The sequence below is a fragment of the Rutidosis leptorrhynchoides genome, chromosome 3, assembly GCF_046630445.1.
Source record: "Rutidosis leptorrhynchoides isolate AG116_Rl617_1_P2 chromosome 3, CSIRO_AGI_Rlap_v1, whole genome shotgun sequence".
In the NCBI taxonomy this organism is placed as follows: domain Eukaryota; kingdom Viridiplantae; phylum Streptophyta; class Magnoliopsida; order Asterales; family Asteraceae; genus Rutidosis; species Rutidosis leptorrhynchoides.
The window spans coordinates 259,045,119-259,072,336 of record NC_092335.1 but is presented as its reverse complement, the minus strand read 5'-3'; positions in this window follow the sequence as shown (position 1 = coordinate 259,072,336).

Below are 27,218 nucleotides of genomic sequence, written 5' to 3'. Positions count from 1 at the left end.
TTCAGTATAGCATAGAAGGACACATGTGTTGCGTCTGGACGGTTATGCAGTGGAATCAGTAAAGCGGACTATCGGTAGATTATAGCCGGATCAGCTAAGTCGTGTGCTCGTACAAGCCGCCGATCCTCATATTGTCAGTTGTTGTTATATGCTAGTTTAGGACGTTAGCATAGTTGTGACTCATTGCATGTTCAGTTGCTTATGCTTGGTCTGTTAGATAGTATCCATTCACTTAGCAGTTGTGCTAAGTCCCCCACATTTCCACCCATTGCAGGTTTAGGTACTGCTGGCTAGAAGAGTGATACGGACAGGTTAAAGACATGTTTGACTATGAGCTTAACTCTGATGATTTCTCTTTTGTACTGTCTTTAAGTAACACCGTCATTTTAGAAAGTTGTAATGAATGTTAATCAAGCTGATTTCTTAACAATGATTTGTAAACATTAATTAAGGTTACTTTGGTAATTGTACTTACTTCCACTGAGATTAAAAAAAATCAGGGTGTTACACCCACTAGGGGTGCTCCCGGGCTCGTTTTGCTTATTAACTTGTACCCGCATGGCCCGTTTCGAGTGCCGTTAATCGTACCGGGTTCTCGGAACATTAACCGGTCGTTAAAAAGCAATCCACCGGGTTTAATTCATTAAACACTTAATAAATTAAATAAGTTTTTCATAAAGTTAATAATTATAAAAAAATACTTATTTATTCAAGTTTCTGAGTTCCGTAAACTGAAAGGCTTTGTATGCGGTTATCGTAACCGTGTCGTTTTCTAAGTATTTCGTTATCTGAAATAAGTTTATTGATTAATATAGACATATTAAATCAAGTAATCCACTAGGATCATGTATGCATTTAAATTAGTTAAACACATATAGTCATACATAATCACCATTAATAATTAACAGACAAGTAACGATAGTAACGGGAAAAGCAGGGTTGTTACATTACCCACCTGTTATTGAAAATTTCGTCCCGAAATTTAGTGCACGCCCGCTGAAGTCATCTCCTTAGGAAACAGTTGCGGATACTTTAGTCTCATCTGATCTTCACGCTCCAATGTGAATTCTGGTCCTATACGAGCGTTCCATCGAACTTTAACTATCAGAATTCTTCTTTGCTTTAACCGTTTGACCTCATGGTCCATGATGTCAACAGGCTCTTCAAGAAAATGAAGTTTGGGATCAACTTGTATTTCTTTTAAAGGAATCACTAGACTTTCATCCGATAAGCATTTCTTCAAGTTAGAAATGTGAAAAGAGTCATGAATTTCACTGAGTTCTTGTGGTAGTTTCAGCCGGTACGCTACCGGTCTAATTCTTTCGGTTATTTTGAATGGTCCAATGTACCCTGGACTTAGCTTACATCGTTTACCAAAACGTACCACACTAATTTGACTTTGTATCCAACCTGAAATTCCAAGTCTCGCCTTCTAACGTTGGCATAACTCTTTTGTCGACTTCGAGCCATTTTCAGTCTCTCTTGTATTTGTACGATCTTCTTAGTTGTTTTGTGTGTGATCTCAGGACCAGTCAGTTGACTATCCCCTAGTTCAGTCCAATATACAGGAGACCTACACTTTCTACCATAAAGTTCTTTAAAAGGCGCGACCTTTAAGCTCGCGTGGTAACTGTTGTTGTACGAGAATTGTGCTAGTGGTAGATGTTTATCCCATCCATTTCCAAAATCGATAACACATGCCCTCAGCATGTCTTCTAATGTTTGGATGGTCCTTTCGCTTTGGCCATCAGTTTATTGGTGATATGCCGTACTCATGTCTAAACGGGTTCCCATTGCATTCTGCAATGTTTGCCAGAATCTAGATGGAAATTTCCGACCAAATTTAAACATAATCTTTATGTAATTTCAACACGATAAGCAAAGTCTGTAGAGTTGAGCCTCAAAAATTTTGAACTATTTACATGGATTCATTTAACTTTGACTACTCCCGACGATTCACGAATATTTGTGTGCAAATAAATAAATATATATATATATATATATATATATATATACATATATATATATATATATATATATATATATATATATATAAGTGTATAAATACTACTGTGAAGTAATAAAGTATACTTTAATCAATAGGATTTAAAAATGTAAAATAGTAAATAGAATACTTAAGTTACTATTAAAACGAATATATATAAATATATATACAATATTATGAATCTATATAGGATTTCTATTAATAATTATTAATATATTGTAATATATATAAAATATATAAATATTCCATAAATGTTATCATATAATATAATATTACCTAATTAATAAATTATAATATTAATATATTAAAAGTAATTACAAGTTTAATTATAGTTGTTATATTATTATTACATTAATTATTATTAGTATTATTATTATCCTTAAAATTGTAATATGAAATTTGTTATATTAATATTAGTATTATTATGATTATGATTATGATTATTATGATAAATATTATTATTACTAATATTAAAGTTATAATTATTATTACCACTAATATGATTAATTATCATTATTGTTAGTATTAGTAATATCAATATTAATAATATTATTATAATTAGTATTATTATTAGTATCATTAATAATATTATTATTATCACTTTTTATATCATTATTATTAAATTTATCTTTTTATTAAAATTTCCATTATCTTTATTATTAATATTATTGTATCAGTATTTTCTATTACATTTGATTATTTGATATTATTATTAATAATATATAATTCCATTATTATTATTAGTATTTTTATTAATTTATTTATAATTATTAATTAATAATTCAGGTGGAAACAAATTGATTGGGAATCAATAACAGCAAACATGTACGATTTCTGTTTGATATCACTATCTGTTTTAACATTTTTCTCTTTTTCCTGATCGTGATTCTATTTCCTATCTGCAACCCGTTAAATGTCGACATCCACTAATCACTACACAACAATGTTGATCGATTATATGTACTACAACCCATTCAATTACTTAAACAAAACCCAATTCTCCCTGCAATTCGTAAATTAAACAAAAAAAATAAAAGCTTAACCTCTGTTCTTGAAACCTTTTTACTCAAACCTTGAATTCAAATTGTATTTCAAAATCCTTAAATGTAGTGTTGTTAGGAATGTTCTAAACGATCTTTCTGCAAAGTTTTAGTTATTAATTCGCAAAATCGAAGAGTAATTTTGGAGTCAAAGTTTTGAAACAAAAAGTCAAACCTGTGTTCATCAATCGAATTCGAATTTTCTGTGATGAATTAAGTTGAATTAATGATTCCAATAGCTTCAAAGGGTGAATTGAAACCTATTTCTTATTATAATCTCTGTCTAAAACGATCCTAAATTCAAAATCAAATTTATCTTTTTGTTTTCTGTTCACGACTTCACAGCAGTCTGTCTTTTTCAAATTTTTTTGCTTAATCGAAAAAGACATCAATCACTTATCGATTCTGTTTAGTTTATGAACCATAAGACAAATTTATTGTGTTAATGCAATGGTTGATTTGGTCACTGGTCGATTGGATTATGATGAGGAAGATGATGAAAAACAGAAACGGAATATATTTATTTTAGATTAGTATTATATCAGAAAAATGTATTGGTTCAGTTGGTTAGATTGTGTATCGGGTTAACGTGAGGTCACGGGTTCGAGCCCTGCTGGTGGCATATTTTTATTATCCTATCATTTTGAGGTAGTTTTCATTTTAAGTTATTATTATTATTATTGTTATTATTATTATTATTCATTTATTATAATTATTACAAGTATTATAATTATTAGTATTATTACTATTATTACTAATATATGTATTATTATTACTATTATGAGTAGGATTATTATTATTATTATTATTATTTTTATTATTATTATTATTATTATTATTATTATTATTATTATTATTATTATTATTATTATTATTATTATTATTATTATTATTATTATTATTATTATTATTATTATAATGATTATTATTATTATTACTATGATTATTATTATTATTGTTATTATTAGTATTATAGTAATTATTATTATTAATATCATAGTTACAAGTATTATGAGTATTTCTTATGTTATTATTATTATCATTATTGTAAATATTATTATTATTATCAAGTATTAGTATTACTATTATTACCATTATTACTAAAAGTAACGTTATTTTTAAATCTGTCATTTCTGTTAAAAACCAGTATTATCATCGAAAGTAATGTTTTTACTATCATTAATATTATTATTAATATTATCAATATCTTTATCACTAAAATTATTACGAATATAAATATTAATATGAAAATTATAAATAAGAGTAAAACTGAATATCATTATTATTATTATTAACACCGTTATTATAATTGTTATTATTACAAACAAAAACTTTATATAAAAACATATTACGATTATACTAATATTACTTACTACTATATTTTATCAATAAAATGTTATTAATTAAACTATATTAATATTTAATATAATAGGTATAAACTATATAAAATATATGAATTAAATATATTAAATTTATCTATATAACGTATAATATAAACAAGTATATTAATAATAATAATAATAATAATATATAATTTATTCGACTACGATTACATGTTTTAATATATATAATTGATATAGGTTCGTTAATCCGAGGCCAACCCTACACTTGTTCAATGTCGTCATATATATTTTTACTACAAAATACAGTATTGTGAGTTTCATTTGCTCCCTTTTTAAATGCTTTTGCAATATATATTTTTGGGACTGAGAATACATGCACTGTTTTTATAAATGTTTGACGAAATAGACACAAGTAATCGAAACTACATTATATGGTTGGATTATCAAAATCGAATATCGCCCTTCAAGTCTGGTAACCTAAGAATTAGGGAAATGGCCCCTAATTGACGCGGATCCTAAAGATAGATCTATTGGGCCTAACAACCCCCCATTCATGTTTATGGATGGCTTTAGTACTTCAAGATTATTATTATACAGACGTCGATGTCTGTGGGGATATTCTATGCATTATGGTTAATGTCGGTTACCAGGTGTTCAATTCATATGAATGATTTTTATGCAGATGGCTATATGCATGCACGATGTTTATGAGAAATTGAAATATGAAATCTTGTGGTCTATTAAAATTATGGAAATGATTGATTACGATAAACTAATGAACTCGCCAACCTTTTGGTTGACACTTTAAAGCATGTTTATTCTCAGGATTGAAAGAAATCTTTCGCTGTGCATATGCTCATTTTAAAGATATTACTTGGAGTCATTCATGACATATTTCAAAAGACGTTGCATTCAAGATTGTTGAGTTCAATAAAGATTATTATTAGGTAAATGACAGATTAGGTCATTTATAGTTTTGGATATTATGAAATGGTATGCATGTCTGTCAACTTTCGATGTAATGAAAGTTTGTCTTTTAAAACGAATGTAATGTTTGTAAAAATGTATCATATAGAGATCAAATACCTCGGAATGTAACCATATGTTATTGTATTCGTCCTTTTGGATTAGGACGGGTCGTCTCAGGTTCCATTTTCTTGGACGGCAAATTTCTTATCCAATCCTCTAAGTGACTCAGTAACAATGTTCCCTTCTTTCAATGCCTCAAGTTGTGCATCGCGTATCTGAGAAGTAAGGTTCGTTCGGACAGTCATATTCAGCGCTCTAACTCGAAGAGGTTCAGCCTTCTCTTTCCTACTCAAGGCATCTGCAATCACGTTAGCCTTGCCAGGATGATAGCAAATCTCGCAGTCGTAGTCGTTTAGTAGTTCTACCCAACGTCTTTGCCTCATGTTAAGCTGTTTCTAATCGAAGATATGTTGTAAGCTCTTGTGATCGGTGAAAACAGTAAACTTAGTACCATACAAGTAGTATCTCTAAATCTTTAGTGCAAAGACCACAGCAACAAGTTCCAAATCGTGTGTCGTGTAATTCTGTTCATGTATCTTCAATTATCGTGATCCGTAGGCAATCACTTTCTTCCGTTACATCAACACGCAACCAAAACCTTGTCGTGAAGCATCACAGTAAATCACGAAATCATCATTCCCTTCGGGTAAAGACAAAATTGGAGCAGTAGTCAATTTCTATTTTAACAACTGAAATGCAGACTCATGTTGCTCAGCCCACTTGTAATTCTTACCCTTGTGAGTCAATGATGTTAACGGTCGGACAATAGAAGAAAATCTCTCAATGAATCTCCTAATAACCTGCCAGACCTAAGAATTGCTGAATCTTCGTTATCGACTTAGCAGTCGCCCATTTCTTGACCGTTTCTATACTCGCAGGATCAACTTGAATACCATTGACACCTACGATATAATCCAAAAATTGAACTTCTTGCAGCCAGAAGTCACACTTCGAAAATTTTGCGTACTACTGCTCTTTCCTGAGCATCTCAAGTAGCAAACGAAGGTGTTGTTCGTGTTCTTTCTCGTTCTTAGAATATACAAGAATATCATCAATAAACACAATAACAAACTTGTCAAGATATGGCTTACACACACGGTTCATGAGATCGATGAACACTGCCGGCGCGTTCGTCAATCCAAACGGCATTACTGTTGTAGTGACCTGAACTTTTCCATGTTTATATATATTAATTGAGATTGATATTTACATGATTAAATGTTTCCAACATGTTAAGCAATCAAACTTTTCAAGATTTGATTAATTGAAATAGGTTTCATATAGACAATTGACCACCCAAGTTGACCGGTGATTCACGAACGTTAAAACTTGTAAAAACTATATGATGACATATATATGGATATATATATATATATATAGTTAACATGATATTATGATAAGTAAACATATCATTAAGTATATTAACAATGAACTACATATGTAAAAACAAGACTACTAACTTAATGATTTTTAAACGAGACATATATGTAACGATTATCGTTGTAAAGACATTTAATGTATATATATCATATTAAGAGATATTCATACATGATAATATCATGATAATATAATAATTTAAAATCTCATTTGATATTATAAACATTGGGTTAACAACATTTAACAAGATCGTTAACCTAAAGGTTTCAAAACAACACTTACATGTAACGACTAACGATGACTTAACGACTCAGTTAAAATGTATATACATGTAGTGTTTTAATATGTATTTATACAATTTTGAAAGACTTCCATACACTTATAAAAATACTTCTACTTAACAAAAATGCTTACAATTACATCCTCGTTCAGTTTCATCAACAATTCTACTCGTATGCACCCGTATTCGTACTCGTACAATACACAGCTTTTAGATGTATGTACTATTGGTATATACACTCCAATGATCAGCTCTTAGCAGCCCATGTGAGTCACCTAATACATGTGGGAACCATCATTTGGCAACTAGCATGAAATATCTCATAAAATTACAAAAATATGAGTAATCATTCATGACTTATTTACATGAAAACAAAATTACATATCCTTTATATCTAATCCATACACCAACGACCAAAAACACCTACAAACACTTTCATTCTTCAATTTTATTCATCTAATTGATCTCTTTCAAGTTCTATCTTCAAGTTCTAAGTGTTCTTCATAAATTCTACAAGTTCTAGTTACATAAAATCAAGAATACTTTCAAGTTTGCTAGCTCACTTCCAATCTTGTAAGTTGATCATCCAACCTCAAGAAATCTTTGTTTCTTACAGTAGGTTATCATTCTAATACAAGGTAATAATCATATTCAAACTTTGGTTCAATTTATATAACTATAACAATCTTATTTCAAGTGATGATCTTACTTGAACTTGTTTTCGTGTCATGATTCTGCTTCAAGAACTTCGAGCCATCCAAGGATCCGTTGAAGCTAGAACCATTTTTTTCTTTTCCAGTAGGTTTATCCAAGGAACTTGAGGTAGTAATGATATTCATAACATCATTCGATTCATACATATAAAGCTATCTTATTCGAAGGTTTAAACTTGTAATCACTAGAACATAGTTTAGTTAATTCTAAACTTGTTCGCAAATAAAAGTTAATCCTTCTAACTTGACTTTTAAAATCAACTAAACACATGTTCTATATCTATATGATATGCTAACTTAATGATTTAAAACCTGGAAACACGAAAAACACCGTAAAACCGGATTTACGCCGTCGTAGTAACACCGCTGGCTGTTTTGGGTTAGTTAATTAAAAACTATGATAAACTTTGATTTAAAAGTTGTTATTCTGAGAAAATGATTTTTATTATGAACATGAAACTGTATCCAAAAATTATGGTTAAACTCAAAGTGGAAGTATGTTTTCTAAAATGGTCATCTAGACGTCGTTCTTTCGACTGAAATGACTACCTTTACAAAAATGACTTGTAACTTATTTTTCCGACTATAAACCTATACTTTTTCTGTTTAGATTCATAAAATAGAGTTCAATATGAAACCATAGCAATTTGATTCACTCAAAACGGATTTAAAATGGAGAAGTTATGGGTAAAACAAGATTGGATAATTTTTCTCATTTTAGCTACGTAAAAATTGGTAACAAATCTATTCCAACCATAACTTAATCAACTTGTATTGTATATTATGTAATCTTGAGATACCATAGACACGTATACAATGTTTCGACCTATCATGTCGACACATCTATATATATTTCGGAACAACCATAGACACTCTATATGTGAATGTTGGAGTTAGCTATACAGGGTTGAGGTTAATTTCAAAATATATATAGTTTGAGTTGTGATCAATACTGAGATACGTATACACTGGGTCGTAGATTGATTCAAGATAATATTTATCGATTTATTTATGTACATCTAACTGTGGACAACTAGTTGTAGGTTACTAACGAGGACAGCTGACTTAATAAACTTAAAACATCAAAATATATTAAAAGTGTTGTAAATATATTTTGAACATACTTTGATATATATGTATATATTGTTATAGGTTCATGAATCAACCAGTGGCCAAGTCTTACTTCCCGACGAAGTAAAAATCTGTGAAAGTGAGTTATTGTCCCACTTTTAAAATCTAATATTTTTGAGATGAGAATACATACAGGTTTTATAAATGATTTACAAAATAGACACAAGTACGTGAAACTACATTCTATGGTTGAATTATCAAAATCGAATATGCCCCTTTTTATTAAGTCTGGTAATCTAAGAATTAGGGAACAGACACCCTAATTGACGCGAATCCTAAAGATAGATCTATTGGGCCTAACAAACCCCATCCAAAGTACCGGATGCTTTAGTACTTTGAAATTTATATCATATCCGAAGGGTGTCCCAGAATGATGGGGATATTCTTATATATATGCATCTTGTTAATGTCGGTTACCAGGTGTTCACCATATGAATGATTTTTATCTCTATGTATGGGATGTGTATTGAAATATGAAATCTTGTGGTCTATTGTTACGATTTGATATATATAGGTTAAACCTATAACTCACCAACATTTTTTTGACTTTTAAAGCATGTTTATTCTCAGGTAAATACTAAGAGCTTCCGCTGTTGCATACTAAAATAAGGACAAGATTTGGAGTCCATGTTTGTATGATATTGTGTAAAAACTGCATTCAAGAAACTGATTTCGATGTAACATATTTGTATTGTAAACCATTATGTAATGGTCGTGTGTAAACAGGATATTTTAGATTATCATTATTTGATAATCTACATAAAGCTTTTTAAACCTTTATTTATGAAATAAAGGTTATGGTTTGTTTTAAAAATGAATGCAGTCTTTGAAAAACGTCTCATATAGAGGTCAAAACCTCGCAACGAAATCAATTAATATGGAACGTTTTTAATCAATAAGAACGGGACATTTCAACTGTAAATTCATGATGTCCGTAGCATGTTCTAAACGCTGTCTTCAGTATATATGTCTCCTTTACTCTCATCTGATGGTAACCTGACCTCAGATCAACCTTAGAGTAACATCCTGATCCTTGTAACTGATCAAACAAATCATCGATCCTCGGTAACGGATATCTATTATTGATAGTCAACTTATTTAGTTCACTGTAATCGATACAAAGTCTCATAGATCCATCCTTCTTCTTTACAACAAGAACTGGAGCTCCCCATGGTGAAGAACTCGGTCGAATGAATCCCTTGTCTAAAAGCTCTTGTAACTGACTAGACAGCTCTTGCAATTCTGAAGGTGCAAGTATATATGGTGTGCGCGCTACAGGTGCCGCTTCAGGCATTAAGTCAATCTGAAATTCTATGTCTCTATGTTGTGGTAATCTGGGAAACTCGTATGGAAAATATCAAGAAATTCTCTAACAATCGGCACATCTTCGAGTTTCTTGACTTCAGGTTCAGTTTTGCTTACGTGAACCAACATAGCAAGACAACCCTTTCTTATGTGTTTTTGTGCCTTTAAACAATTAATGAAGTGCAACGGTGTATTACTTCTCTCTCCATACACCATCAAATGCTCATATTCGGTAACGGGAATGCAAATCACTTTCTGGTAACAAACGATGTTGGCTCTATTCTCAGCTAACCAGTCCATTCCAAACACAAGGTCAAAACTTCCCAGCTTATTCATTATCACATCTATTCTAAAAGGTGTTTCAGCCAAAATTAAAGTACAATCACGATAGACCTTATCAGCTCTCATTAGATTACCATTCCCTAGTTCTATAGACTATAAGTTTTCTAATGATGATAGAGGATTAATAAGATTATGGCAAAAATCTCTAGATACGAAACTCCTATAAGCACCAGAATCAAAAAGTACATAAGCATGATGATTGTCGAGTAAAATGTACCCATGACTAACTTGGGATCATCACGAGCTTCACTGGAGTTGATGTTGAAAGCTCTGCCTCTAGCAGGTTCAGGATTCTTATTCGCAGTTGGACAATCCTTTCTAAAATGACCAGTTTCCCGGCATCCATAACAAACATTTGTACCAGCTTTACACTCCGAGGCCATGTTTTCATTCTTCTTACATTTATCACACACCTTGTTGCATTTTTCCGAGTAATGCCTGTTGCATTTAGCACACAACGGATACTTTCCCTTATACCTAGAGTTGGTATTCGAGGCAGTATTGTTACCCTTGGCTGTATCATATTTCTTGTAGGGCTGCTGGTTGTAGTTCTTACCAGAATTATTGTTATTCCACTTTCTCTTGTTGTCAAAAGTCTTTGTCCCAGCTGATGCAGGAGATTTTCCTTGCTGTTCAATTTGATCCATTAACTCATGTGCCATCTCAATGGCCTCTTGAACCGTCCTTGGCTTTGAATTAGTCACACCGCCTTGGATGTTCTCAGTTAACCCTTTCACATATAAAGTGATTTTTTGGCTCTCAGGAGTAATCTTGTTGTAGTTGGCTAAATCTGTGCCAACCAGCTTCAGGTTCTGGAGTTCTCGCTCCATCTTAATAATCTCATTATAAGGGCAATACTCTTTGATCATTCTCTGTTTCAAGTCCTCCCAAGTAGTTTCGAAAGCCTGATCCAAACCTACAGACTTTGCATATGTATTCCACCATGTTAAAGCACCATTCGAAAACTTACAGGATGCAAACTTCGTCCTATCAGCATCCCTACAGCTGCTGATACGAAAAAAAGACTCAAGCTTCTCGAACCAACGGGTTAGGCTGACCGGGCCTTCAGTACCAGTGAACGAATGTGGTTCGCAGCTCAGGAAGGTCTTATACGTGCATCCACCCTGATTAGTGTTGGTGTTGGTAGTATTATTGGTGTTGGCAATTTTGGTTTGCTGGTTGCCGGTGTCGTTGGTAGTGTTAGTGGTATCCTGGTTGTTGTTGTTCTAAGTATTGGTGGTGTCTTGGTTTTTCTGGTTCTGTTGGTTACCAGTGTTGTTAGTGTTTTTGCTATTGGTTGATGTGATGACCCGGGAATTTCCGACCAAATTTAAACTTAATCTTATTATGATTTCGACACGATAAGCAAAGTTTGTAAAGTTGAAGTCTCAAAAATTGTGGACTGTGTTTATGTATTTATTTGGCCTTTGACTATTTTCGACGATTCACGAACTATTGTTTGTAAATTAAAATGTATATATATTTATATAAATAAAAGTATAATATATATAGTATTGTGCATAAATAAAAATACACTTTAATTTAATGAATATATATATAAATATGTATATGTTATTATTACGAGGCTATATGTTTATGTATATAATTTCCTATTAATAACTGGTATTATATTCTATAAATTATATAAATATTCGATATCTAAATGTTGTCATAGGATATATAACGTACTTATTAATTATTAGATAGTTAATTAGATATAAATTTTACGTATTAAATCTAATTACAAGTTAAAATATAAAAGTTATACTAATAACCTTACCTTCATTATAAATGTTAATATTAATAATCTTATTGTTAATATTATTATAGAAAAGTATAAGTTATTATGTTATCATTAATATCATTATAACTAATATTACTTTAGTATCATTAATAAGATTATCATGATCAAATTAAGTTATCATTATTGTTAATATTATCATATTATTATCTTTATCAATAATATTATTATTATTAACCATATTATCATATGTATTATTAATCACTAGTATTATTATGATAATTATTATTAGTAATGTTAACAAGAATAATTATTATTAAGATATTTAATATTTAATATTTAATACAATTTTTTAAAAAAAAAGAGACAGATACAAACACTGGACATGTCCTCTTTTAACCACATTCTATTTTATTTTTTTTCTTCTTCATCTATTTCACTCGTGATCTTCTCTGTCCATACTAGGCTCGATTATTTTTTTTTTCTTCTTTCTTCGACATCAATCATTCATCATCATAATCAATTACATACAGCTCCTTAGATTTGATTCAGGCAATGAAGCATTTTTTTATTTTTTTTTTATTTTTCTGCTCGCATTAAGTTTTTTGCTCTTAATTTAAAAACGAGTCATTTTCAAAAATCTATAATTGCAGTTTGGTTAGAAATCTTGTGATTAATCTATCTGCAAAGTCTCAGTTCTCAATTCTTAATAGCAATTACGAATTTGTGAGTCAAAGTTTAAAAACTAAAAGTCAACAGATTTGATCTTGGTTAAATTCGAGTTCAATTCAATGTTATGGATTCAATTGAGGTTACAGTAAGCTTATAGGTTCGATTTGAAACCATTTTCGTGTAGAACCCTTTGTCTAAAACTTTCAAAAAAATGAAAATCATATTTTTTTTATAAAAAAAGCAGCGACAACAGCGAGCTGCTGTTTTTTTTTTTTTTTTTTCGTTTTTATTTTTATTTTTATGATTCAAATTTACACTATATGATGTTATTAATATTTACATGTATTAATTAAAACCATAAAAATTCGATATTGTGGGTATTGAAACCCTTTCCTGGTCGACTAGATTAACAAAGAAGAAGAACAAGGGGAATAGAAATATAATCTGGTTAAGTACTGTTGGGTTTGATATATATTCAGGAAAATAGAATCGGATGAGTGGTAAGGCTGTTTATGTGTGTTCGAGTGATCGCGGGTTCGAGCCCAGGGGATGGCAATTTCATTTCTTTTTAGTGAGCTATTTCACTAAGGTAGTCAATTTACTTATTATATTTTTATTATTATTATTATTATTATTATTATTATTATTATTATTATTATTATTATTAATTATTATTGTTGTTGTTATATTTATGATTAAACTTATAATTAGGTGTAGATATAAGAATGAAATATTATTATCGTTACTATCATTAAATTATTATTATAACTACTACCACTAATATTATTCACCATTATTAATATTATAAAAGTTAACAAATAAAAATTAAAGTGAATATATGCACATGCTAATAATTGTAATATTAGAAATTTTGATGAGAATAGAACTATGAGGATGATATGTATGATATTACTAGGGATAAATTCATCTGTATTGACAATAGATAATATTAAGGTTAAGTATGAAATTTATCCAAGTTCATGAATTATGCATGTACGTATAACATATCTTTAAAAATTTATTGTAAGTATTATTACTAATATTACCATATGTATCATTACATAATTTTTAGTATTATTATTATTACCAACAAAATACTACTGATATTATCATTATTAGTATTAGTATGATTATCCTTAATAGGATTGTTATTATTAAAAGCTATTATTAATGTTGTTTATTTTTTTATTTCTTTTTTACAAAAATTATTATTTTGTTATCAATAAAACTACTAATATTATTATCAAGTATTATCTATATCATTATTATTAAGCTAATATTATTTATGAAAAATGATAATTTCAAATGACGTTGTTAAGATTATAAGTATTAAAATAAAGAGTATAGATATAAAATTATATTTAAAATTATATAACTTAACTATATTAATAATTATATAGATATATATATATATAAAATAAAGATATTTAAATAATTAATAAAACTTACAAATTATTAAATATAACAAATACAACAATAATAATAATTTATAAACTTATTCGATTACAAATATGTGTATTAATAAATATACAATGGTATAGGTTCGTGAATCCGAGGCCAACCCTGCGTTGTACAATGACGTCATATGTATTTTTACTACAAAATACAGTATTGTGAGTTTCATTATTCCCTTTTTAAATGCTTTTGCAATATATATATTTTTGGGACTGAGAATACATGCGCTGTTTTTTTTTATAATTGTTTTACGAAATAGACACAAGTAATCAAAACTGCATTATATGGTTGAATTATCAAAATCGAATATGCCCCTTTTTATTAAGTCTGGTAATCTAAGAATTAGGGAACAGACACCCTAATTGACGAGAACTCTAAAGATAGATCTATCGGGCCCAACAAGCCCCATCCAAAGTACCGGATGCTTTAGTACTTCGAAATTTATATCATGTCCGAAGGAGGATCCCGGAATGATGGGGATATTCTTATATGCATATTGTTAATGTCGGTTACCAGGTGTTCAATCCATATGAATGATATTTTTGTCTCTATGCATGGGACGTATGTTTATGAGAAATGAAAATATGAAATCTTGTGGTCTATTAAAATTATGAAATGATTATTTATGTTAAATTAATGAACTCACCAACCTTTTGGTTGACACTTTAAAGAATGTTTATTCTCAGGTACGAAAGAAATCTTCCGCTGTGTAATTGCTTATTTTAAAGATATTATTTGGAGTTATTCATGACTTATTTCAAAAGACGTTGCATTCGAGTCATTGAGATCATCAAGATTATTATTATTAAGTCAATTATAGTTAGATATATTATGAAATGGTATGCATGCCGTCAACTTTAGATGTAATGAAAGATGGTCTTTTCAAAAACGATGCAATATTTGTAAAATGTATCATATAGAGGTCAAGTACCTCGCGATGTAATCAACTGTTGTGAATCGTTTATAATTGATATGGACTTCGTCCGGATGGATTAGGACGGGTCCTTTCAGTTGGTATCAGAGCAGTGGTCTTAGTGAACCGGGTCTACATTAGTGTGTCTAACTGATAAGGCGTTAGGATGCATTGGTGAGTCTGGACTTCGACCGTGTCTGCATGTCAAAAGTTTTGCTTATGATTTCTAGTCGGAAATCATCTGCTTATCATTCTTAGTTTAGACACATCTTATTGCAGTGACTACATGAATAATGTATAGATAAATTCATATCTTAGCGTATCTGTTATTGTTAGCTTTGCCCGACAGCTTCCGTAGATTCCTCCGTAACTTATGGGATTTTAGTATTATATATACATATGTAAATTATGTATTGCAGGGTACTAATTTACATCCTATAATATATTTCTTATCGAGAATCCTTCATCTGATCGTACGAGATGAATCCCTCAACCATTTCGAGTCTCTTAGATTCCGATAACTATTCTGATAATTATTCCGACAGCTATTCAGATATGTAGTTTCACTTAAACTCCGAAAGCAGTGTCACCAGAATGAATCAACCTATCAGCCATTCCCAATTCATCTGATGGTTTCGTAGTCGACTAAATCAATGGAGACAAGAAGAAGGCGATCCTTTCCACTCACCAACTTGCACTCTTGGTGAAGAACCTGAAGCACTTACCGGCGAACCTGTTGGTAACACCATTTTCTCTCTCATTTCCAGAGTATCTCGCCACGACTATATCACAAGTCAGATTCAAAACCTTATTCATTCACTCGTTCATACCGACAAACATCCCGGAGTAATAAAGTCAATGAGTTTCGCGCCCGAGTTGTAGCCTTGGAAAATATGGTGCAAAATGTACCAGCTTCAACAACATCAACTGCATCAACTGTACCACCAGCAACAACACAAACCACAACAACACACGCCTCAACATCACAAACGGTACCCCGAGCATAATCATCGTTCTACATGACGTCCTGCATCATTTATCTTCGTTCAACAGGGCGAATATGTAATCTCTAATGTTTTAGAGATTATGTATTCTAGTTCTAACGGTAAACTAAATGAGTTTAATATCATATTAACTCAATGAATCCATGATTACTTTTGAAGAAAATATATATGTATATATGTTTTCATAAAGATTGTAATTAAAAATTCTTTCGTACAAAGTGTTAATTGTGAAAATATTTTAACAGGTAGGTAATACCCGAGTAATATTTAAATTTCACATTAATAAGTTACACTGTACATTCTTCAAAGATGATTCAACAGTTATTTACTATCCTAGTTACATCCACAGATATACGTATCCGTTTACCGCAGAATAACCATTTTTATTCAATTTCATATTTGGATTTTTACCTATCAGAATTCAACAAGTGGTATAATGAAGAAATAATGGACACAATAAAAATTGATTAGAAACAGACTAATTAATAATATGAAATTATGTTATGAATTCACGCTAACTGTTCCTAGCTAATTGTTCCCAGCTAACTGATTACACTTTATTTATCGCAATTTAATTATCGCAATTTACATTCTCGCAATTTTATTTATCGTCATTTAATTTTTGTTATTTACTTTACGCATTTAATTTATCGTCATTTAATTTCTGTATTTATTTTACGCACTTTAAATATCGGGACATGTATACAAGGTTTTGACATATCATATCGACGCATCTATATATATTATTTAGAATAACCATAGACACTCTATATGCAGTAATGCGAGAGTTAGCTATACAGGGTTGAGGTTGATTCTATAATAATATATATACTTTGAGTTGTGATCGAGTCTGAGACAAATACGGGTCACGATACGTATTAATTAATTCGAATATTATATATTAAAATGTATATGAATTAGTGAATTGCTAACTGTGGACTACCAACATTGGAAAATTAAAATGAATTAAAATATTGACTATAACATATGAAACTAAACAATTCTTCAAGTTTGCTACTTGATTTCATCTTAAACTTCATTTGTATCTTGACGATTATAATCAACGTTCAAACCTTTCATGATTCTTGAAAACACCTCAATCGAGAGTATGAACCAACCGCACTTCATCTACGAAAGAAGAGATTGACGCATATAGTTATGCACCTGAAAATACTCGGAACCTGAGTAAAACGTTTAACCCGTATCTGTGTTAGCTCCTTTAGCATTATTAATACCCAAAATAACTTGGTAATCCCTTTCAAAGTAGCAAATTTTGTCACAGCTCCAGCAAGTCAACTTCGACTTTTCATTCGAAGTAGCCTTACTATAATCCTGATATATACAATTACCCTTTTTATACCGGAGGATTCTTTTATATTCCACCACATTACCAGCAAATGTACCAGCAACCTTGTCGCTCCTTAGTTTAAATTCCTCCGACAAATCACTATATTTATCTATTGAAGTCTCGTCATGTACGCATCCGCAACTTGTAACGAGAACTGCCATAACAATTACCAGGAATCAGCAATCAGTACATTGAAAACTCACAGCATTACTACATCAACAGTTATATGTATGACATTTATCTCTTAGAATTATGATCTCTCCTTCTGGAATTCTGAAAAGCACTCAGTCACAAATCAATACTCTGAATGTTGAAAAAGTTGAATGAAGCAGCAGAAATCATAGACAACCGTAAACGACCATAATCATCGAAAGTTTGATGATAAAGAATAGTATGTTGGAAAAGCTCAGAAAAGTTGGAACTGGAAAACGGATTGAGGTAACCACGAAGGAGACCAAGGACAAATACAAGGACCATACCATATATTCAAAGAATCCAGGTAATTCTGGATCCGATGAAACCTTCAACGAATATCTTGCTCTGTACTCATGTTAAAATCTTGCAGAAAATCTTCCTCATCAATCATCAAACTTAGAAATTCCAAAAATATCTTCGATATTTCTGAGGATATTTTCATAAATATTCTCGTCTGAAATTATATACCTCTGCGTGCTTCCTGTGTATCATTATGTTGGAAACATTCAATGGAAAATTTAGTACCGAAAAGCGGATTATGCGAAACTATGAAGAAAGCCGTGAACAAATCACAAAGAATAAGTTTGACTTCAAAGAATCCAAATGATTCCGTTTCTGATGAAATTTTTAGCGAATACCTTGCTTCCGAATCTAAACCCTTACGGATAAATCTTCTTCATCATCCATCGATATTAGAAATTCCAAGATATCATTGTATCTTTCATTATAAATATCCTCCATATTTCTGAAGATATTTTCATAACTATTCTTATCTGAAATCAATAATCTATTCATGCTATCAATGTTACATCATATAGAAACTGTTAGTTTCTATATTCTGTAAACTTTTGAGCTTAAAATATGAATGTTTTTGAAGTAGTGTTGGGAACTGATGCATGAGTTAGTATAATATAATGACACTTGATCAACGTGATTATATTACAGTAAGTCATGCTGAGTTTCTAATGAAACCTGATGATGGTTCACAGTAGATTATACCATCATCATGTGTCATGTTACATAACTCTTTCATTCTACATAACCTCCGAACATATCAAGAAGAATATATTCTTGATAATTCTATCGTCTGTATTTTGATAAATTTGAAAATCAAATTGTGCTATCACGTTCCACCCTGCTTAGAACATTATAATCATTTAGAACTCTATATCTACAAATTCTGGACCATTATTCGCTTGACTTAGAGTCGGGAAGAGAAAACAAGAGCATGGAGCTCCGAAAAATAAAGGAAAAATATAAAGCCGATCACAAACATAGGAATTACAAACCGTGTATATCAATGTTTATCGCCACATAAAGACACGGGAGAATCAAAAACACTATAACCCCAAGGGCGAAGTAGAAGAAAACAGATTCCTCTGGTGAAAGTTGGAAAAGGAGAATGATTGTGGCAATAGTCATGATAAGGACAAGGATCAGAATTGGATTAAGCATTTTCACAATCTTTTGGATGTATGAACTAAGAAAGAAAGTATAGGAATGGTGAGAATAATGGAACGGAAGAGCTTAATTTATAGTGGAAATATTATACAGAGTAATCGAGACAGATCACCGTATTAAATTATAGAGATCTTAATTTCCTTACTCGCCGAAGAATCAAATCTTTTAGATTTCGAAGATTTTCTTTAAATCCCTTGAATTTCGGAATTCAACCCTCTATGTCAAAAGCTATGACGCACCATATATTCTAAATTCAACCATGACTAGTCAAAAGTTATGATGAAACTTATCTTTCTCATTTCACTATTTTATGATAACTTCATTTGTACGCTTCACATAATCGAATCATTTTATTCATATTAATCAATAATGATAAAACTCTATTTATCAGCTCATATTCGTCAGGAAAACATATTTATTGTTAGCCATGACGACCTCGCTCAAATTTCGGGACGAAATTTCTTTAACGGGTAGGTACTGTGATGACCCGGGAATTTCCGACCAAATTTAAACTTAATCTTATTATGATTTCGACACAATAAGCAAAGTTTGTAAAGTTGAAGTCTCAAAAACTGTGAACTGTGTTTATGTATTTATTTGGCCTTTGACTATTTTCGACGATTCACGAACTATTGTTTGTAAATTAATATGTATATATATTTATATAAATAAAAGTATAATATATATAGTATTGTGCATAAATAAAAATACACTTTAATTTAATGAATATATATATATAAACATGTATATGTTATTATTACGAGGCTATATGTTTATGTATATAATTTCCTATTAATAACTGGTATTATATTCTATAAATTATATAAATATTCGATATCTAAATGTTGTCATAGGATATATAACGTACTTATTAATTATTAGATAGTTAATAAGATATAAATTTTACGTATTAAATCTAATTACAAGTTAAAATATAAAAGTTATACTAATAACCTTACCTTCATTATAAATGTTAATATTAATAATCTTATTGTTAATATTATTATAGAAAAGTATAAGTTATTATGTTATCATTAATATCATTATAACTAATATTACTTTAGTATCATTAATAAGATTATCATGATCAAATTAAGTTATCATTATTGTTAATATTATCATGTTATTATCTTTATCAATAATATTATTATTATCAACCATATTATCATATGTATTATTAATCACTAGTATTATTATGATAATTATTATTAGTAATGTTAACAAGAATAATTATTATTAAGATATTTAATATTTAATATTTAATAAAATTTAAAAAAAGAGACAGATACAAACACTGGACATGTCCTCTTTTAACCACATTCTATTTTATTTTTTTTCTTCTTCATCTATTTCACTCGTGATCTTCTCTGTCCATACTAGGCTCGATTATTATTTTTTTCTTCTTTCTTCGACATCAATCATTCATCATCATAATCAATTACATACACCTCCTTGGATTTGATTCAGGCAATGAAGCATTTTTTTTATTTTTTTTTATTTTTCTGCTCGCATTAAGTTTTTTGCTCTTAATTTAAAAACGAGTCATTTTCAAAAATCTATAATTGCAGTTTGGTTAGAAATCTTGTGATTAATCTATCTGCAAAGTCTCAGTTCTCAATTCTTAATAGCAATCACGAATTTGTGAGTCAAAGTTTAAAAACTAAAAGTCAACAGATTTGATCTTGGTTAAATTCGAGTTCAATTCAATGTTATGGATTCAATTGAGGTTACAGTAAGCTTATAGGTTCGATTTGAAACCATTTTCGTGTAGAACCCTTTGTCTAAAACTTTCAAAAAAATGAAAATCATATTTTTTTTTTATAAAATAAGCAGCGACAGCAGCGAGCTGCTGTTTTCTTTTTTTTCGTTTTTATTTTTATTTTTATGATTCAAATTACACTATATGATGTTATTAATATTTACATGTATTAATTAAAACCATAAAAATTCGATATTGTGGGTATTGAAACCCTTTCCTAGTCGACTAGATTAACAAAGAAGAAGAACAAGGGGAATAGAAATATAATCTGGTTAAGTACTGTTGGGTTTGATATATATTCAGGAAAATAGAATCGGATGAGTGGTAAGGCTGTTTGTGTGTGTTTGAGTGATCGCGGGTTCGAGCCCGGGGGATGGCAATTTCATTTCTTTTTAGTGAGCTATTTCACTAAGGTAGTCAATTTACTTATTATATTTTTATTATTATTATTATTATTATTATTATTATTATTATTATTATTATTATTATTATTATTATTATTATTATTATTATTATTATTATTATTATTATTATTATTATTAATTATTATTGTTGTTGTTATATTTATGATTAAACTTATAATTAGGTGTAGATACAAGAATGAAATATTATTATCGTTACTATCATTAAATTATTATTATAACTACTACCACTAATATTGTTCACTATTATTAATATTATAAAAGTTAACAAATAAAAATTAAAGTGAATATATGCACATGCTAATAATTGTAATATTAGAAATTTTGATGAGAATAGAACTATGAGGACGATATGTATGATATTACTAGGGATAAATTCATCTGTATTGACAATAGATAATATTAAGGTTAAGTATGAAATTTATCTAAGTTCATGAATTATGCATGTACGTATAACATATCTTTGAAAATTTATTGTAAGTATTATTACTAATATTACCATATGTATCATTACATAATTTTTAGTATTATTATTATTACTAACAAAATACTACTGATATTATCATTATTAGTATTAGTATGATTATCCTTAATAGGATTGTTATTATTAAAAGCTATTATTAATGTTGTTTATTTATTATTATTTTTTTACAAAAATTATTATTTTGTTATCAATAAAACTACTAATATTATTATCAAGTATTATCTATATCATTATTATTAAGCTAATATTATTTATGAAAAATGATAATTTCAAATGACGTTGTTAAGATTATAAGTATTAAAATAAAGAGTATAGATATAAAATTATATTTAAAATTACATAACTTAACTATATTAATAATTATATAGATATATATATATATATATAATGAAGATATTTAAATAATTAATAAAACTTACAAATTATTAAATATAACAAATACAACAATAATAATAATATATAAACTTATTCGATTACAAATATGTGTATTAATAAATATACAATGGTATAGGTTCGTGAATCCGAGGCCAACCCTGCGTTGTTCAATGACGTCATATGTATTTTTACTACAAAATAAAGTATTGTGAGTTTCATTATTCCCTTTTTAAATGCTTTTGCAATATATATATTTTTGGGACTGAGAATACATGCGCTGTTTTTTTTATAATTGTTTTACGAAATAGACACAAGTAATCAAAACTACATTATATGGTTGAATTATCGAAATCGAATATGACCCTTTTTATTAAGTCTGGTAATCTAAGAATTAGGGAACAGACACCCTAATTGACGCGAACTCTAAAGATAGATCTATCGGGCCCAACAAGCCCCATCCAAAGTACCGGATGCTTTAGTACTTCGAAATTTATATCATGTCCGAAGGAGGATCCCGGAATGATGGGGATATTCTTATATGCATATTGTTAATGTCGGTTACCAGGTGTTCAATCCATATGAATGATATTTTTGTCTCTATGCATGGGACGTATGTTTATGAGAAATGAAAATATGAAATCTTGTGGTCTATTAAAATTATGAAATGATTATTTATGTTAAATTAATGAACTCACCAACCTTTTGGTTGACACTTTAAAGCATGTTTATTCTCAGGTACGAAAGAAATCTTCCGCTGTGTAATTGCTTATTTTAAAGATATTATTTGGAGTTATTCATGACTTATTTCAAAAGACGTTGCATTCGAGTCATTGAGATCATCAAGATTATTATTAAGTCAATTATAGTTAGATATATTATGAAATGGTATGCATGCCGTCAACTTTAGATGTAATGAAAGATGGTCTTTTCAAAAACGATGCAATATTTGTAAAATGTATCATATAGAGGTCAAGTATCTCGCGATGTAATCAACTGTTGTGGATCATTTATAATCGATATGGACTTTGTCTGGATGGATTAGGACGGGTCCTTTCAGTTGAAATGTCCCGTTCATATTGATTATAAACGTTCCATATTAATTGATTTCGTTGCTAGGTTTTGACCTCTATATGAGACGTTTTTCAAAGACTGCATTCATTTTTAAAAAAACCATAACATTTATTTTATCAATAAAGGTTTTAAAAACATTACGTAGATTATCAAATAATGATAATCTAAAATATAATGTTTACACACGACCATTACATAATGGTTTACAATAGAAATATATTACATCGACATATGTTTCTTGAATGCAGTTTTTACACAATATCATACAAACATGGACTCCAAATCTTGTCCTTATTTTAGTATGCAACAACGGAAGCTCTTAGTATTCACCTGAGAATAAACATGCTTTAAACGTCAACAAAAATGTTGGTGAGTTATAGGTTTAACCTCTATATATCAAATCGTAACAATAGATCACAAGATTTCATATTTCAATACACATCCCATACATAGAGATAAAAATCATTCATATGGTGAACACCTGGTAACCGACATTAACAAGATGCATATATAAGAATATCCCCATCATTTCGGGACACCCTTCGGATATGATATAAATTGAAGTACTAAAGCATCCGGTACTTTGGATGGGGTTTGTTAGGCCCAATAGATCTATCTTTAGGATTCGCGTCAATTAGGGTGTATGTTTCCTAATTCTTAGATTACCAGACTTAATAAAAAGGGGCATATTCGATTTCGATAATTCAACCATAGAATGTAGTTTCACGTACTTGTGTCTATTTTGTAAATCATTTATAAAACCTGCATGTATTCTCATCCCAAAAATATTAGATTTTAAAAGTGAGACTATAACTCACTTTCACAGATATTTCCTTCCTCGAAAATAAGACTTGGCCACGGATTGATTCAAGTACCTATACAAATATGTACATATATATCAAAGTATGATCAAAATATAATTACAACCATTTTTATTATGTTTTAAAGATTTGAGTGTATTAAGTCAGCTGTCCTCGTTAGTAACCTACAACTAGTTGTCCACAGTTAGATGTACAGAAATAAATCGATATATATATTATCTTGAATCAATCCACGACCCAGTGTATACACGTTTCAGGCTAGATCACAACTCAAAGTATATATATTTTTGGAATCAACCTCAACCCTGTATAGCTAACTCCAACATTACTGCATATAGAGTGTCTATGGTTGTTCCAAATAATATATATACATGGGTCGATATGATATGTCAAAACATTTGTATACGTGTCTATGGTATCCCAAGATTACATAATATATTAGAATACATGTATAATACAATATAAGTTAGTTAGGATATGATTTGTATAGATTTGTTAAACATTTCCAGTAGCTAAAAAGATCAAAAATATCCAATCTTGTTTTACCCATAACTTCTTCATTTTAAATCCATTTTGAGTGAATCAAATTGCTATGGTTTCATATTGAACTCTAATTTAAGAATCCAAACATAAAAATTATAGGTTTATAGTCGGAAATTTAAGTTACATGTCAATTACTAAAGAGGTAGTCATTTCCGTCGAAAGAACGACATCTTGATGACCATTTTGAAAAACATACTTTCAGCTTGAGTTTAACCAAGATTTTTTTATATAGTTTCATGTTCATATAAAAAATCATTTTCCCAGAAGCACAACTTTTAAATCAAAGTTTATCATAGTTTTTAATTATCCAAACCAAAACAGTCCTCGGTTTCACTACGACGGCGTATATCCGATTTTATGGTGTTCATCGTGTTTCCAGGTTTTAAATCATTAAGTTAGCATATCATATAGATATAGAACATGTGTTTAGTTGATTTTAAAAGTCAAGTTAGAAGGATTAACTTTTGTTTGCGAACAAGTTTAGAATTAACTAAACTATGTTCTAGTGATTACAAGTTTAAACCTTCGAATAAGATAGCTTTATATGTATGAATCGAATGATGTTATGAACATCATTATCACCTCAAGTTTTTTGGATAAAACTACTGGAAATGAGAAAAATGGATCTAGCTTCAAAGGATCCTTGGATGGCTTGAAAGTTCTTGAAGCAGAATCATGACACGAAAACAGTTCAAGTAAGATTTTCACTCGAAATAAGATTGTTATAGTTGTAGAAACTGAATCAAAGTTTGAATATGAATATTACCTTGAATTAGAAAGATTACCTAATGTAAATAACAAAGGTTCCTTGATCTTAGATGATTACTTGGAATGGATTAGAAAGCTTGGAAGTAGACTTGCAAACTTGGAAGTATTCTTGATTTTTATGAAACTATACTTATGGAATTTATGAAGAGCACTTAGAACTTGAAGATGGAACTTGAGAGAGATCAATTAGATGAAGAAAATTGAAGAATTAAAGTGTTTGTAGGTGTTTTTGGTCGTTGGTATATGGATTAGATATAAAGGATATGTAATTTTGTTTTCATGTAAATAAGTCATGAATGATTACTAATATTTTTGTAATTTTATGAGATATTTCATGCTAGTTGCCAAATGATGGTTTCCACATGTGTTAGGTGACTCACATAGGCTGCTAAGAGCTGATCATTGGAGTGTATATACCATTAGTACATACATCTAAAAGCTGTGTATTGTACGAGTACGAATACGGGTGCATACGAGTAGAATTGTTGATGAAACTGAACGAGGATGTAATTGTAAGCATTTTTGTTAAGTAGAAGTACTTTTATATGTGTCTTGAAGTCTTTCAAAAGTGTAAGAATACATATCAAAACACAACATGTATATACATTCTAATGGAGTCGTTAAGTCTTCGTTAGTCGTTACATGTAAGTGTTTGTTTTGAAACCTTTAAGTTAACGATCTTAATTAATGTTGTTAACCCAATGTTTATTATATCAAATGAGATGTTAAATTATTATATTATCATTATATTATGATGTATGAATATCTCTTAATATGATACATACATTAAAATATCGTTACAACGATAATCGTTACATATAAGTCTCGTTTCGTAATTCTTGAGTTAGTAGTCTTGTTTTTACATATGTAGTTCATTGTTAACACACTTAATGATATATTTAAATATCATTTTATCATGTTAAATATAGTGTATCAATATCTTAATATGATACATATGTATTTAGTAGACGTTATCATAACGATAATCGTTATATATATCATTTCGAGTTTCTTAACTTAGTAATCTCATTTCTTATGTATATCACACATTGTTAATATACTTAGTGAGATACTTACTCATCATAATCTCATGTCAACCATATATATATGTCTATATATACCACAACATGTAGTTTTCACAATTTTGTAACGTTCGTGAATCGCCGGTCAACTTGGGTGATCAATTGTCTATATGAAACTTATTTCATTTAATCAAGTCTTAACAAGTTTGATTGCTTAATTTAATCAAGTCTTAACAAGTTTGATTGCTTAACACGTTTGAAACATTTAGTCATGTAAATATCAATCTCAATTAATATATATAAACATGGAAAAATTCGGGTCACTACAGTACCTACCCGTTAAATAAATTTCGTCCCGAAATTTTAAGCTGTTGAAGGTGTTGACGATTCTTCTGGAAATAGATGCGGGTATTTCTTCTTCATCTGATCTTCACGCTCCCAGGTGAACTCGGGTCCTCTACGATCATTCCATCGAACCTTAACAATCGGTATCTTGTTTTGCTTAAGACTCTTAACCTCACGATCCATTATTTCGACGGGTTCTTCAATGAATTGAAGTTTTTCATTGATTTGGATTTCGTCCAACGGAATAGTGAGAT